This window comes from Podarcis pityusensis (genome assembly GCF_964106645.2).
Source record: "Podarcis pityusensis genome assembly, chromosome: 3".
Lineage (NCBI taxonomy): Eukaryota > Metazoa > Chordata > Lepidosauria > Squamata > Lacertidae > Podarcis > Podarcis pityusensis.
Window position 1 is genome coordinate 41,103,162 of NC_138026.1, and position 13,904 is coordinate 41,117,065.

The 13,904-nt window shown below is 39.0% G+C and overlaps 2 protein-coding genes across 7 annotated transcripts in view; one reads left to right on the forward strand and one right to left on the reverse strand.

Moving 5' to 3' along the window:
• ME1 (malic enzyme 1) overlaps positions 1 to 13,904 on the reverse strand; it is a 117,948-nt gene that overhangs the window by 76,126 nt on the left and 27,918 nt on the right. The gene's annotated exons all lie outside the window — the stretch shown is intronic.
• The window catches only part of PRSS35 (serine protease 35), a 155,301-nt gene that overhangs the window by 72,703 nt on the left and 68,694 nt on the right, over positions 1 to 13,904 (forward strand). The window lies entirely within an intron of this gene.

The following is a 13,904-nucleotide window of genomic DNA, read 5'->3' on the forward strand; positions in this document are numbered from 1 at the left end:
TAATAACTGTATACATCTGTATACAGGAAAGCTGAAATAGCAAGAGTCCAACTTGGGAGATTTTTTATCAACATTAAAAACTAGTTAGAGAGATTGTAACATGGTATGCAAAATGCAATGAATTTTATACAATCAGAAAAAAACAAGGGGACTCCTGCACTGTAATAGAAAAGACCATGACTTCAGTTAACCTAGTGTTTTGATAACAAACTTAACTCAACAGATAAATATGTAACAGGATTTATGCATATGGGAAATATGGGGTCCAGTTTAAATAAAGGGGGAAATGTAGGTGATTCATTGTAAAAGTATAAATGCTCACACGTATTTCCATAAATTATACAGTGCAGTAAAAAGCTTTGGCTAACAATGCAATCCAGTATATGACTCCTCAGAAATAAACCCTATTGATGTCCATGGGACTTACTATTAGGTAAACGAGTATAGGATTGCAGCCTAAATATAACTTTTAGCATGTTTTTTCCAGATACAGAAACCTGAATTTGACCTTATCTTCATTATACAGTATGTATTTTTAAAGCTATTTATATTTGTTTGTCAGGAGTGAGATGGGGGAATGCTGCTAATTCTCTTGCAAACTTTCTGAGTTTTTGATACCAATGACTGTGTCTAAACAAGATCCACTTAAAGAGTTCTTAAAGAATTCAGATCTGAAATTGCTGGTCTTCTAACAAAAATATACCCAATGACTGGAAAGTAGCCAATGTAATACCAATTTTTAAAAGGGGGTCCATGGAAGTGCTAACCATTAATATCTTAGCAGGGTAGTAACACTTTTGTTGTTTTTTGAAGGATACTCATATTTGCAGACTTATTTCAGCCTTGTGCCAGAAATGGAGAACCCAAACCATATTAGGCTAAGTTCGTGTTCACGACATTCTCATGGGAATATTCCCATGCATCTTCTTAGATTGTCTAAGTAAGTCACAGCTATAAATATAATTTATCACTACAGCATCATAATGTGAGTATTTACTGCAGGATCTTCTAAAATTCATAAGATTTTATTGGGTGTTTAAAATTAAACTTCTCATGACCCCTCCACCCTGATTTCTAACCAACATTGTTACAATGAAATTATTAGGTTTTTCTAGAACTAAAGGGGGGAGGGGGAATCACACTGCCCAGACACTACTGAGGTATTATATGAAATACAGTGTCCTGCTTGGGGCACTTATTTAAGAAAGATGAATTCAAACCCAAACAAATATAAAGAAAAACTTTTCTTTTATGTAAAATATGAAATATATCCTCCCAGTAATTGATAATCTATTTCATGAAAAGAGGTTAAAACAATGCAACCCATTTAGCTAGGAAAAAAGTTCAAGCTGGCAGTAGAATTAAAATGTGCTAGAGATGAGATAATCATTTTAGATACAGCATTCTAAGGATCAAGTAAAGAACATTTTAATGTTTGATGTTTTACTATGTTTTTATATATGCTATAAGCCACCCAGAGTGGCTGAGGAAACCCAGCCAGATGGGCGGGGTATAAATAAAATCATCATCATCATCATCATCCACACACAAAAATTGCTTGGATGCTAGTAAGGAAAAAATAATTACCTTGGTTCTTGAACTCAATCTGTTCTGGAATTCCGTTTGACTTCCAAAATGTTCGAAAACCAAGGCATGGCTTCTGATTGGCTGATTGGCCCCAGAAACCATGCCAACAGCCGAAACGGACATTTGGCTTCCAAAAAACATTCACAAACCAGAACCGGTTTGTGGCGTTCGGGAGACAATTTGTTTGTCAACTAAGCCGTTTGGGAACCAAGGAACTACTGTATAAGAAATGTGATGAAAAAATAGCTATTAGAAATACAGTGGTACCTCTGCTTATGTGCCCCTCTTGTTACGTATCCTTCGGGATACGCATGCGGCAAACCCGGAAGTATATTTCCAGGTTTCTCTGCACGCATATGCACAGAAGCATTCTATTATGCCGCACGCGTGCGCAGAACATGCACTTCCTGTTGCGGAAACCTCAGGATCCGACCAGAGTTCCAGAACGGATCCCATCCACAACCAGAGGTACCACTGTACCGTAGTTATGAAAGGCAAGAAAGCCATAGCTCAGTGGTGGCAGAGCATGTGCTTTGCACAGAAGATCCCAGGTTTGATACCCAACATCTCCAAGTAGGGCTAGGAAAAACTTCTGTACAAGACCCTATGGAGAAGTCTATGCTAGATGGCTCAGTGGTCTGACTTGGTATAAGGCAGTTTCCTATGTTCTTGTAGTATCTAACAGTTTCCCAAATACAATAAGTTTTTTTCAAACAAAAAAATCCGTAGCATCAGTTGGTGCTCACTGGAGTCACAACTTCAAAGAGGACAAGGGCCCTCTGTATACACTTGTGGGGGAGGAGAGTAAAGTGTCTTATTGTCTCAGGATCAAAAATTGCCACAATAGTATAATAACTGTTTTGAAAATTTGATATCAAGCATCAAGATTGTCAAGCCACATTTGCCTCCACTCATAAATGCTTCTTATAATCTATGCTCTGTCGCTGGCTCCTAATTTGGAGATTACATGTATCTCTCATAAACACAGCAAACACATCTTGTTTCTCATGATATGGATTCTAGTCCACAAAAACATGCCTTATTAAACTTGTTAATCCTTAAAGTGTTATAGGATTCTTTGTTGTTTTTAGATTATTTTCAGAATATTCCACTGGAAGTAAAACTGTTCTGTCCTCTAGATTAACAACTCAGGTTTGGGCAGCTCTTGGGAAAAGAGAATCCCAGACGACTCCTGTAACATTTTAGCCTGCATTAGCCTTTAAAGCAATCTGCAATTTCTCTGCTAAGAAGTAATTCTATCCAGAGAAGACTTTTCAGGCTGGAATTTAAAAAACAAACAACCTCAAAATGAGCCAATTAGGTCATTTACATGGAAGGTGATGATAAACTGATGATAATTTATCATTTTCCAGTTTATTTTTTACCCTTAGTTTTGTTGCTAATCAATTATCTTGTTCCATCTATTAGTATTAATACTTTTATGGCATGGTTGGGGTCACTTGTAGTTATTTGTGCTTGTCAGCAGATCAATGTAATCAATTCATTTTGACATGAGAAGGAAAAAACAATCTTGGCATAGAGAGAAGATAACTGCTCTTGCACATTATGCTGTGGTAGATCTCCTAATACAAAAAATTGCACTAAAAAAGGAGCAGGACATCAGTAATGTTGAAATATCCTTGGAACCTTTCTTTCTGGCACCTCTAGAACTTGAGTCTGATTTATGCATTACCAGGAAGGCAGTACTGCTGAGAGAAGTAACAAAGTAATTTGCCTGTTCCATCTGGCTCCCACACAACATACAACCCAGCCACAAGAAAATGGATCCCATGATGCAATAAAAATCAAGAAATCAGTCCACTGAAAGCTAAGCAATGTCAGTCCACTTGACAGTAATAATACATAGGATAGGGCTCCTAGTCTTCAAACCTAAACATATTCACTAAGAAACCTGTTCTACTGTTCACTGAAGAGTACATATTTTTAGGATTGAATCAAAAGAAGAACTGTGAACATTCCCTGTAGCATACACATGTTGGTTTAGAACTTCAGATGCAATAGCCAAGCTATATTTTGCCTCCAAACCCATTTCACACTATGATCTCCAATATTGGTTTAGCAGTAGCAGCCACTGTGGTGGGGCAGAGCCACAAAGCCACTCTCCAGTAGCAAGAGTTCCAAATTAAAGCCAGAGGCAAGTACAGTGGTACCTTGGGTTAAGAACTTAATTCGTTCTGGAGGTCCGTTCTTAACCTGAAACTGTTCCTATGCTGAGGTACCACTTTAGTTAATGGGGGCTCCTGCTGCCGCTGCTGCGCTGCCGCCGTACGATTTCTGTTCTCATCCTGAAGCAAAGTTCTTAACCCGAGGTACTATTTCTGGGTTAGTGGAGTCTGTAACCTGAAGCGTCTGTAACCCAAGGTACCACTGTAGTGTATTTTGTATTGTTAACATCATTGTGGAAGTAACTCACAATCACAGTATTAATTCAGTTGCTAGCTGTGGTTTACATTTATTTTAACACAGAAAACAAAGCAAAAAAGCCTACTTTGCAATTTAAGTAAAAACATATTTTTCAATATATTTTAGAAATAAAATTTGAGCTCCAAATTAAACAAGTCTGATCACTTTTGGGTCAAACACTGTTATTACATTTTGTTCCAGTAGCATCAAACCTGGGCACCAGACAAACAACACTTTGTGTTTGATTAATTTTTACACTGCAAAGCTGTGGTATGTGACATAATTATGAGGAAGGTTTAGAACAGGCCATCTCTTTTGTTTGCTCATCAGTGGCAATAAGCAAGATGGACACAAAGTACTGGAACCCCCAAGCAATCCTGGAAAGACCAATCTGTTTCAAAATAGTAAACTTGGTACTTGAAAACAGTGAATACTATACTAACCATTCATTATTAACTGGCAAAGCCGCTCCATAATGGACAGACAGAGACAACCTGTTTGCAATGGAACACTATTAGAATATGAGCTCCCAGAGGCAGACACAAAGTAAACACTGACTGTGGGGTGACTGGAGATAAAGGAAATCAGACAGATTGAGGAGCAGGGGCTTCCTTGGGACATCTAGACTCATGATGTTAAGGTGGGGGGACATTTGTCTTTAGAAAAGGAAAAATACAGACTCTGATGCTTGCTTTTCCAGGAAGGAGGGGGTGAGGCCATTAAGAGAGGTTGCAGGAACTAGTGCTGACAGGTCTTGGAGTTTGGCCCAGATTGCTAGGACCTTTCTCTACTACAGAGGCTCATTGGAAATCTTCCAAGCTGCTGAGGACCTGGGGCAACCCCTGGAGTGAGAGTCTGAGAATGTGCTGACAGCTGAATCCAGAACTCTATGTGCTGCTGAGGGCCTGAGTGGATAATCTTGGAAGTTAGGGACACTATTGGAAGGCTGAACAGGGACAGCAAAAAGACCCCACTGGCAAATAAGAACATGGGGATAGAGTAGCAGATAAAGGACTCCGGAACAGATTTCTGTTGAATTAGCTCTTCTCCTGCACAGTGGTACCTTGGGTTACAGACACCTTGGGTTACAGACACTTCAGGTTACAGACTCCGCTAACCCAGAAGTAGTACCTCGGGTTGAGAACTTTACCTCAGGATGAGAACGGAAATGGCGCGGCAGCAGCGGGAGGCCCCATTAGCTAAAGTGGTACCTCAGGTTAAGAACAGTTTCAGGTTAAGAACAGACCTCCAGAACAAATTAAGTTCGTAATCAGAGGTACCACTGTATAACAATGTAAGCTGTGGCAATCATACAACAAAGAAGTTATCCTGAAACTACAAAAGCACAGAGAAGGAACCTCTGGCCTCTGCCATCAAAAGCAAATGGAACAAGGGCTGCTGGATGGGTCCTGTTTCATTTTGCATTGTAATGTGTTGCAAACTGGCTTTGGAGATCATTTGAGATTTGCCCAGAAGTATGTTGACATAGCCAACCACCTTATTCCTGTTGCCTCTGCTACTTGACCTAGCCCAGTCTGGCATAAGGGTAAGAGGGGCAGTCTAAGGAAGGGCTTCTCTCCATTGCTTGCTTTATGGATTATTCCTTCTGAAATATGAATGACGGAGTTGACAACAGCATGCATGGGGGCAGATGTGTAGTGTATGTAACACTTAGCGTATGTAAAAAGTTATAGAAATAAATCAGTCCTAAACTTTATGCTTGACAGTGTTAAGAGACCCCACAATGACTTATTATTACAGAGACAGTATGTCAGCATGACAGGTAAATATATCAGGACACAAACATGAACTTTTATCTACATTCACAATTTAATGCCATCCTATCAGTTGGCTTCATTTTTATTTTTAACTCACAGTAAAATTACTAATCTATTCAGGATGCCATCCACCAACTACTGCTCCTTCAGAGGCATTTATAAAATATTCAGTCTACTGGAATCACACTCAGCCACTGATGAATATTCAAGATTTTGCAGTCCTGCTTCCTTCACACAATTCCTCTTATCCACCTAATATGTGTAACATGAGCAGGTAGAAAACTCTATAAATTGTATAAATTATTTCATTTTATTGCTGATTTTTATGCTGGCTATCACACAGAGTATATTTTAATTATGACTTCATTAAAATATATTAGTGAGTCATTGACCTAATAGACTGTCAAAACCTTGCCATGGAAATTTTAAAAAAGAAATTGGATGAATTCCTAAGGTAACATTTGAAAGGACTAAGCATCTGGACTTTATCTGGCCCAGAGTCAATAAAAAATCAACCCTAATTCATTAGAGAATATAATGTACTTATACTCCATACTTTTCCAAATAAATTTCCAAACCTCTCTCTGTATAGTCTTCATCTGTACCTACCACAAACATTTGATGAAAACTGAAAAATATCAACCATCACACATGATCATCCCCTATAACCAGGTGCAACAAAATATCAGAAAACAAAAAGGGAAATAACAGAGCTGAGATAAGGAAGCTGTAGCCCTCCAAATATTGAACTCAAACTCCTGTTGACCCTTGTCAACATGGACAGTTGTCATGGATGATGGGAGTTGTAGTCCAAAATCTGGAGAGCCATAGGTTCCCTATCCCTTTAACAAAGACACCTCATGCAGTGTTTTTTACTTGATTTGTAATTATATTCTAACAATGCAATTCTAAGCAGGCCACTTGTTCACATTAAACCACAGTTTTATTTTAACCATGGTTTAATGTGACATGCAAACCAAGCCTGTGTATTTTGATGCAATAATTTATGCAAAATGCACACAAGCATTCCCAAATTGCCTTTTCAGGGAGGGTGAGAGAGACCTAGCCACATGATACATCCCAAAAGTCATGCTACCTTGCCAGGCTTCTCAGAATGGAGGGCGACATTAAAATATGATTGCCCACTTATGCAACAGAAATCCACTTGTGCAACAGGTCTTTCCATTTTTCCTCTCTCCCCCTTCCAGCCCACATGTCCCCAAAATCTGCTCCAGAGGGTCCCCGCTCTCCCCAAGTTGTTTGGGTGGAGCAAGTGGAGGCTGTAGTAGGGAAGAGAGGAAGGAGACGCCCCATTGCATGATGCTACATTGCACTACATGGGGTCTCATCCAATGGCAAGGATACATTAAACAAGACAACATAGATCAAGCCTAACAAATTATACTGCACTCATTTATCAGTCCAAGATGCAAATCTCCCTCACTTTTGTGTGCAGTATGATAAGGAACAGATACTAGCCTTTAATTCAGACACCACTTTCATGTATATAAGGTGATTCCCTAACTGAAAGATACCACATTTATTTGAACATAGGATCACCTCCTACAAAATACAATAGAAACCCGTCTTTCTAGGAGAGGAAGTTTGTGAACCACATATCTGCTCCTGATCTTACCAGAATTTGGACAGGGAAGGGATGGCAGAACATGCTCTATCTTTTGGTTTACAGTCTACAGATTCACACTCACTAAATGTAGAAGGTATTAAATATTAAATTTAAGGATTATTCTAAAATGGGATATATTTTCTTCAGTAGTTTAAGTTCCAAATGATGATAGTTTCCCCCTGCCCTGCTGATTTCCAATTATTGCTCAAGATTTCGTTGGTGCAAATAATTGAACTTGCTTTCCATATTACAAATGGAAATGCAATCCTAATGTTTAGTCTCCTCACTTTTCAGAAGTTTCCAAAACTAAGCAATGGAATACTTGGTCATGACTTTTCCTTACACTGAGCTTGCTAATAAACTTGAAACACCTGGGTGTTCCACAGACGGGGCAAAGAAGTTGTTTTTGGCATCCTAACGAAAAAGTTCCATTGAACTTTCCCACACCTAAACTAGCAGCTTGAAAAAGGTGGTGGTGGGGAGACTCCCTCAAAGAGCTGCTATTTTATAGGGGAATTCTTTTCTCCCCCCCAACTTGATTTATGGCAAAGATAACCTTTTAATAAAGCAACAAGAATTGTCCCACACATGACAGCATTTCTTATATCACTGTACATTGGAAATTTCAGTTACAACAGCTAGTATTTTTGCATTTTTCAGACCAGATACATGGTTAAACACAGATTCTTCCCTTCTATACTCTGCCAGCTCAAACTACTGCGCAATTCTACAGTAGCAATATCATTCATGTGCAGCTAAATGAGGCACCCCATATATATATATATATATATATATATATATATATGCGCTGAAATGTAGAGTGCCTCCTGTTCAGACTTTCAGTCATTCAACCAGGCCCTTTTCCAGGATATCATAATGCTTGCTCAGTCCTTTTAGGGCATTCTTGGGTTTTCTTCTCCTTCAGGTGTTTTTCCCAAAATATTTTTGTACTTTTGTAAACCTGTGACTTCCTCCAAGCTTTCAAATATCCTCCCTCTTGCACATAGATCATGTCATTTTGGCTACATGAGCACCTGCACTCATACAAAGTTCTAAGTCCGCGATTAGTATATAGGAATCTAAAAGGAATTTTGCAAGAATCTTATATTCACACAGAAAACACACAACATCTCCTCTGGAGTTCCTTTGCACTGATGTCAAAAATTGTGCGGTGGTGGTAAATCACCCCAGTTATTTTCAACCATTTTTATATAGAAGTTTAAGTAGGAGCCACTAGTGCTATTCACCTGCTCCATAATATTGAGGTACACATAAAATATGTGCCACTATCAGTTGATTATGCCATGGAGACAATCACGTTTTATTGGCATATCAAGAGAGGCAAGTTCAAGAAGGTCATTCCATCACAATAGTACGTACTGGTGTAGGAATATGCTTGGTTTTCCTCAGGCAGAATATCTGCAGCTATGCAAAAGATTACAGAGGCAAAGGTTTTACTCACCTCAGAAAGAAATGCTCACTCTTATGTTATTCAAACTGATCTTGCCCATCATCAACACTTTCCCCAAAGAAGCCCAAAAGAAACTCTATAGGCTTCTTTCCCCCTGACTTTTCTCAGCAAAGGTTTTTCTATATAATTTTCAGTTACATAAACAGAGCAGCAGAAGCATTTTACCTAATGGCAGCATGACAATTTCACTGGAAGGGAACATAGCTCAACTTGTAGGTTTAGCTACTATACACAAGCTAGCTGCCCTTAAGTGTGTACTTGAGCGAACAAAAATAACCTACAACCCAGGAACTGGTGGATACGCGGTTGCTTTCGACTTCCATTTTATATCATAAAAATAATCACAACTCTTCATCTCAGGGTCATGGGTTCGGGCCCCACATTGGGCAAAAGATTCCTTCACTGCAGGGGCTGGACTAGATGACACTTGTGGGAAGGATCTCCTTGCGAGCCTGAGGGGCAGCGGGGCTTTGCTGATGCTACAAAGCGGCGGTGGCTGCATTACCCCATGTGTCAGCTGTTAGGCAGGGGGGCTAAGCAGCCTCAACAAAGCCCTGCAGGGGCCCTGAACATAACTCACGCATAAGTGGGAAGTTGCCTATACTCCTAAGAAGCTGCTATACTACTCCTTTTTAGACTATTAGCAGGATATACCTTTGAGCATGAATTACCAGCAAGTAATTGCTTATACAACCAAAACTTGGCTTATATTTCTCAATACTAACAAGACTGTATTTTAGGTTAGCTGACATCTCCCTCCCCCCTTCGTACCACTGAAATTAGAAAGTATAGCTTTCTACGAGACCAGCATCAATTTATAGATACAAAGGATATGTTGTTTGACAGGTGCACACTAACACTTTGGTGGTACAACTGGCTTTAATCTCCTTTAAACAAATCATGTAGAACTTTAATTGGAACAAAATCAGTTATTTGTGTTTGAAATATACCCAGGTTGTACTATGAAAGCTTGTTCACTGTGACAGAGAGTCCATGAGATTTCTGGTTTGTAACCAGAGAGCTGTGTGTTTTTAAAAATCATGTCATTACTGACAATCAAGATGCTGAAACCAACAGCTGTGGGAACTCTATATAGTAGACCACACACAGAAACAGAGGTAGTGCATTGTATACTGGGGGGGAAACAGTTTGTACTGTTGAACTTGTGCGTTATGAGAAATTTTAAGGCTACTGACCTGTTGAGGTATCATGTAATACCTACCTAGTGATTATCAATGGGAGCATTCACATTGAAAGATGCTTTCAAAGTAAAAACAGAATTGACAAAATACAAAGCTCTACAGTCACTCAGTAAATATTTCCAGAGTGAGGAGGCCATAGTCAGGTATTAGCATTGATATAGTTCTCTCACAAAACATAGAAATTTGAAATGTGGTTCATAAATAGTCCAAGACACAATGGGGGGGGGGGGAATCTTAAAGTAAGACATCTTATACCTTTCACTCAAAACTTGGAACACAAAATCTACCTCATAATAGTGGCTAGCACTTTGGCAGAGAACAAGGAAAAAGCTATACATGGGGAAATGAAGGACTGTGAGAGTCCCTTGTTCACACACGAGGCTCAGAATACGGTATTGGGAGAAAGATGGATTTGCAGTAGTCAGAAATGCATTCATGCTTGCTGAAATCAAGCTGTGATTGCTAGTAAACTATAGAAGCACCTTACAACAGGATACACAAAAATATACAGCCAGGAGATAAAGTTAAATATTCTAATAGTACACAGTCACAGTTATTAGAATACAGCCAAATATTGGGACAAGTTCAGTACTACTGGTCTGGCTCTTGATAGAGATGAAATTAAATGCCTGTATCTTTCTTTAGTCAAAGAAATGCATGTATATTAACATCTAGAAAAATTAAAATATAAGAAAGCTGCTTCTGATCTTACATTGATCTTACATTTCCTTGCTTAACGACACGAGAAAGGAGCTGAAAAGAACACATGTGAAAGTGTCCTGCCAAACTCCCCCACACAAACCTTTAAGATGCAACTGTTACCAGTATATTTTTTGTTAAAGGCATCATAATTCACTGGGTAGTGTACAGCAGTGATTATGGTCCCCTTCTTGCAGGTTTACAACTTAAAAAGAAAAGAAGCTAAAGGAAATCACAGAATAATGTTAGATGCACTCCTATGAGGATCTTTTATAGTGTTAAAATAAAGCTACATATGCAAACCACATTGTGAACAAAACAAAGAAAGCTAGCTTGTCTTTGATGAACTTACTGCATGTTTCATATCTAAAAATTCACTGCCATTCAAGAACATAAAATAAATATTATATCAAAAAACTTTGGATGGAAAGAATCTAGTGCAGAAGTCTGCATCTATAATTTTGTCTAGCAACTTTGGAGAGACAAGTCAGGAAGCTACAAATCTAACATCCTGTAAGGATATTTAATTAAGCTAAGTGTTACGCCTACATCTTTAAACCATTTGAGAGGAAGAACTATTGAATACCTGTGGCAGGGAGGAAACTTAAGAGACACAACAGAGGCCTGTTTTCCCTCTTATATGTACAACACACTAAAATATTAGAGAGAATGGGATACATGTGAACACCTTCCACATTCCTATATAACCCAGTTTGAGTGGTTAGGTGGTTACGCATCTTATTTTGTATAGGACAGTCCTCTTTTTTATCTTTAAACCAGACTGCCCATTCAAGTAAGAAGAGCCCTGAACTTGCCCATCAACAGTTAGGACCTGCACAGCAGACAGGTCACCGTCTATAAATATTATAGCAATACATTTTCTCTCTTTTTTACTGATGTGCAATTCTAACCCCCACTCTCTGTTAGGCTACTTGGAACACATTCTGGTGTGGGTCCCAAGGTGTTTGGTCAGTGACAGTGTCAGGTGAACAGAAGCTTGGAGCAGGCCTCCCATTCCCTGCAATGGCCTGTCACAGTGGTGACATGCAGACCAAGAACAAAGTGAAGAAAGCAGGACTTTGCTGTTCCTGCATGGAGACAGATTGTGTCCCATAAATGAAGTGGTAGTGAGGGGTGGGCCTCCTTCCCTAGCAGATTTCATTTCATTAGATCACAATTGCATTTGTGCCAGACTGAGTACATCAAAATTGTAAAGAATTACAAATATTTTATGACCTGGCCTAAATGGGTTTAAAAAAAAGCTTAACAAGCAAGGAAATGTAAATGAAATATGGTGTAACATTATACCTCTTGTCATTTGTAGGGTTTGGAAAATCTGGCTCAAAACACAACACATATGTAGTTTTCAAAACTGGAATTATGCATACCGGTAGATGGGAAAAAATACCTAAGTTTATTGTTGATTTGTGATATAATCATTTTTTAATGAAACACAGGGAAAGCAGGAATTAATCTCAATATCAGATAAGTTACCAATGCAAAAATCTATAAAGAGTTGTGGATCTGCTGGGATACTAATACCAGAAATACCACAGCAATCCCCAAGTTAGAGGCTTTCTAATGACATAACTATGCTATTCTGTCATTTTTATACTATATTTTACACTATTATCCTGAAACACTAATACAGAAAGGAAATGGCTTATGTTTCCATTTTAGTAAGATGCCCCCCCCCCTTCAAATAAGACTTCAAGAAAAATCTAGACGACCTATTATGCCCATTTGGTAACATTCACTCTATTCGGAGGTAATTAAGTAATCCTGAGGAGGTACTTCAGTTTTATTATACTGGTTTATGGGATGGGCAGTTAAAACAGGTTCATGAGAAGGGGGAAACAATATTTAAAAAATAATATGGGCATGAGGCAAAAGCTGGAAATAAATTCTATTATGTCAAAAGCCCTCAATAAAGCTAAATGCTCAGGAACATGCTAGTAACTAACCTATATTTTCAGTTAAACACTACATATGCAGCTTCATTCACATTTTGAATGACATAACACACCATAATTGATTATATAAAAACTCAGTGTACAACTGTAACACAATTGACAGATTTGCACAGCATGATGCTGACCTGACCTAATTTGCAGGGCTATTGTGAGGATAAAATGGAGATGGAGAAGAATCATGTACACCACCTTGAGCTCCTTGGAGGAAAGATGGGATATAAATGTAATAATAATTAATAACAATCCTAGTTAAGCACAGGAGGTAGCCCTGGGAAAGGAAAAGTCCACTGGCCTCTTAGAAATATACAATCATGCTCTACTCTGATGACCTCAGATATCTGAGTACATGTTCCACAGCAGTCATTTCCTTGGAGCAGACAGCAGTGCTATTTGACAAGAAAAAAGAGGTGCCAGAACTCACCATGAACGCCTCCCTTGTTCTCTTATAATGGCAATGGCACCCATCTGAGAGCTGCCAGAACCAAGTTCCAGCTGGGGAAAAAAATCCCTGGCAGAAAGTACAGCCTTTTGCAATCTCTCACTATCAGGACTGGCATGGGAGTTTAGCCTGAAATATGTTGTCTTTGTGCAAATCAACATAATGGTGGAGATATAATGGCTGTGGGTAGGTTAACATTATAAGGTTCATTGGAAGATATTCTACTCAAAGAAGCAGACAAATGAGAGCTGGTGACTTCAAAAAGAGGAAGAGAAAAGCACTAGCTATTTCACACCACATCTAGATCCTGATCATGGGGTGAAACTCTGACTGTCTCCAAGGTCCTATCCAATCCTGGATCAGATGGACCAGGAAAGTGCTTCCTCCTAGGCTTCCTGCTCCTTCCAAGGCCAATAATGTACAGAATGCTGGGAGCCTGCCACTTCCAGAAACACTAGCTCCCAGAGCTGGCCTGGATCTTGGCACTCCTTTCCCTTGATCAGTGATGTGGGGCAGAAAGGTGTTCTTAACCAGAATATTTTTCAGTGCTGGAAAGTGCCTGCTCCATGTGGCACTTGTTTTCTTCTCAAAGAAGCATAAAATGTTCCAAAGCCCTGCCCTCATTCACCCAACTATCAAATTATTGCTATCACAGAATTTAAAACAATAATACATATTTATCCAGGACAATATAGTGCAAATTA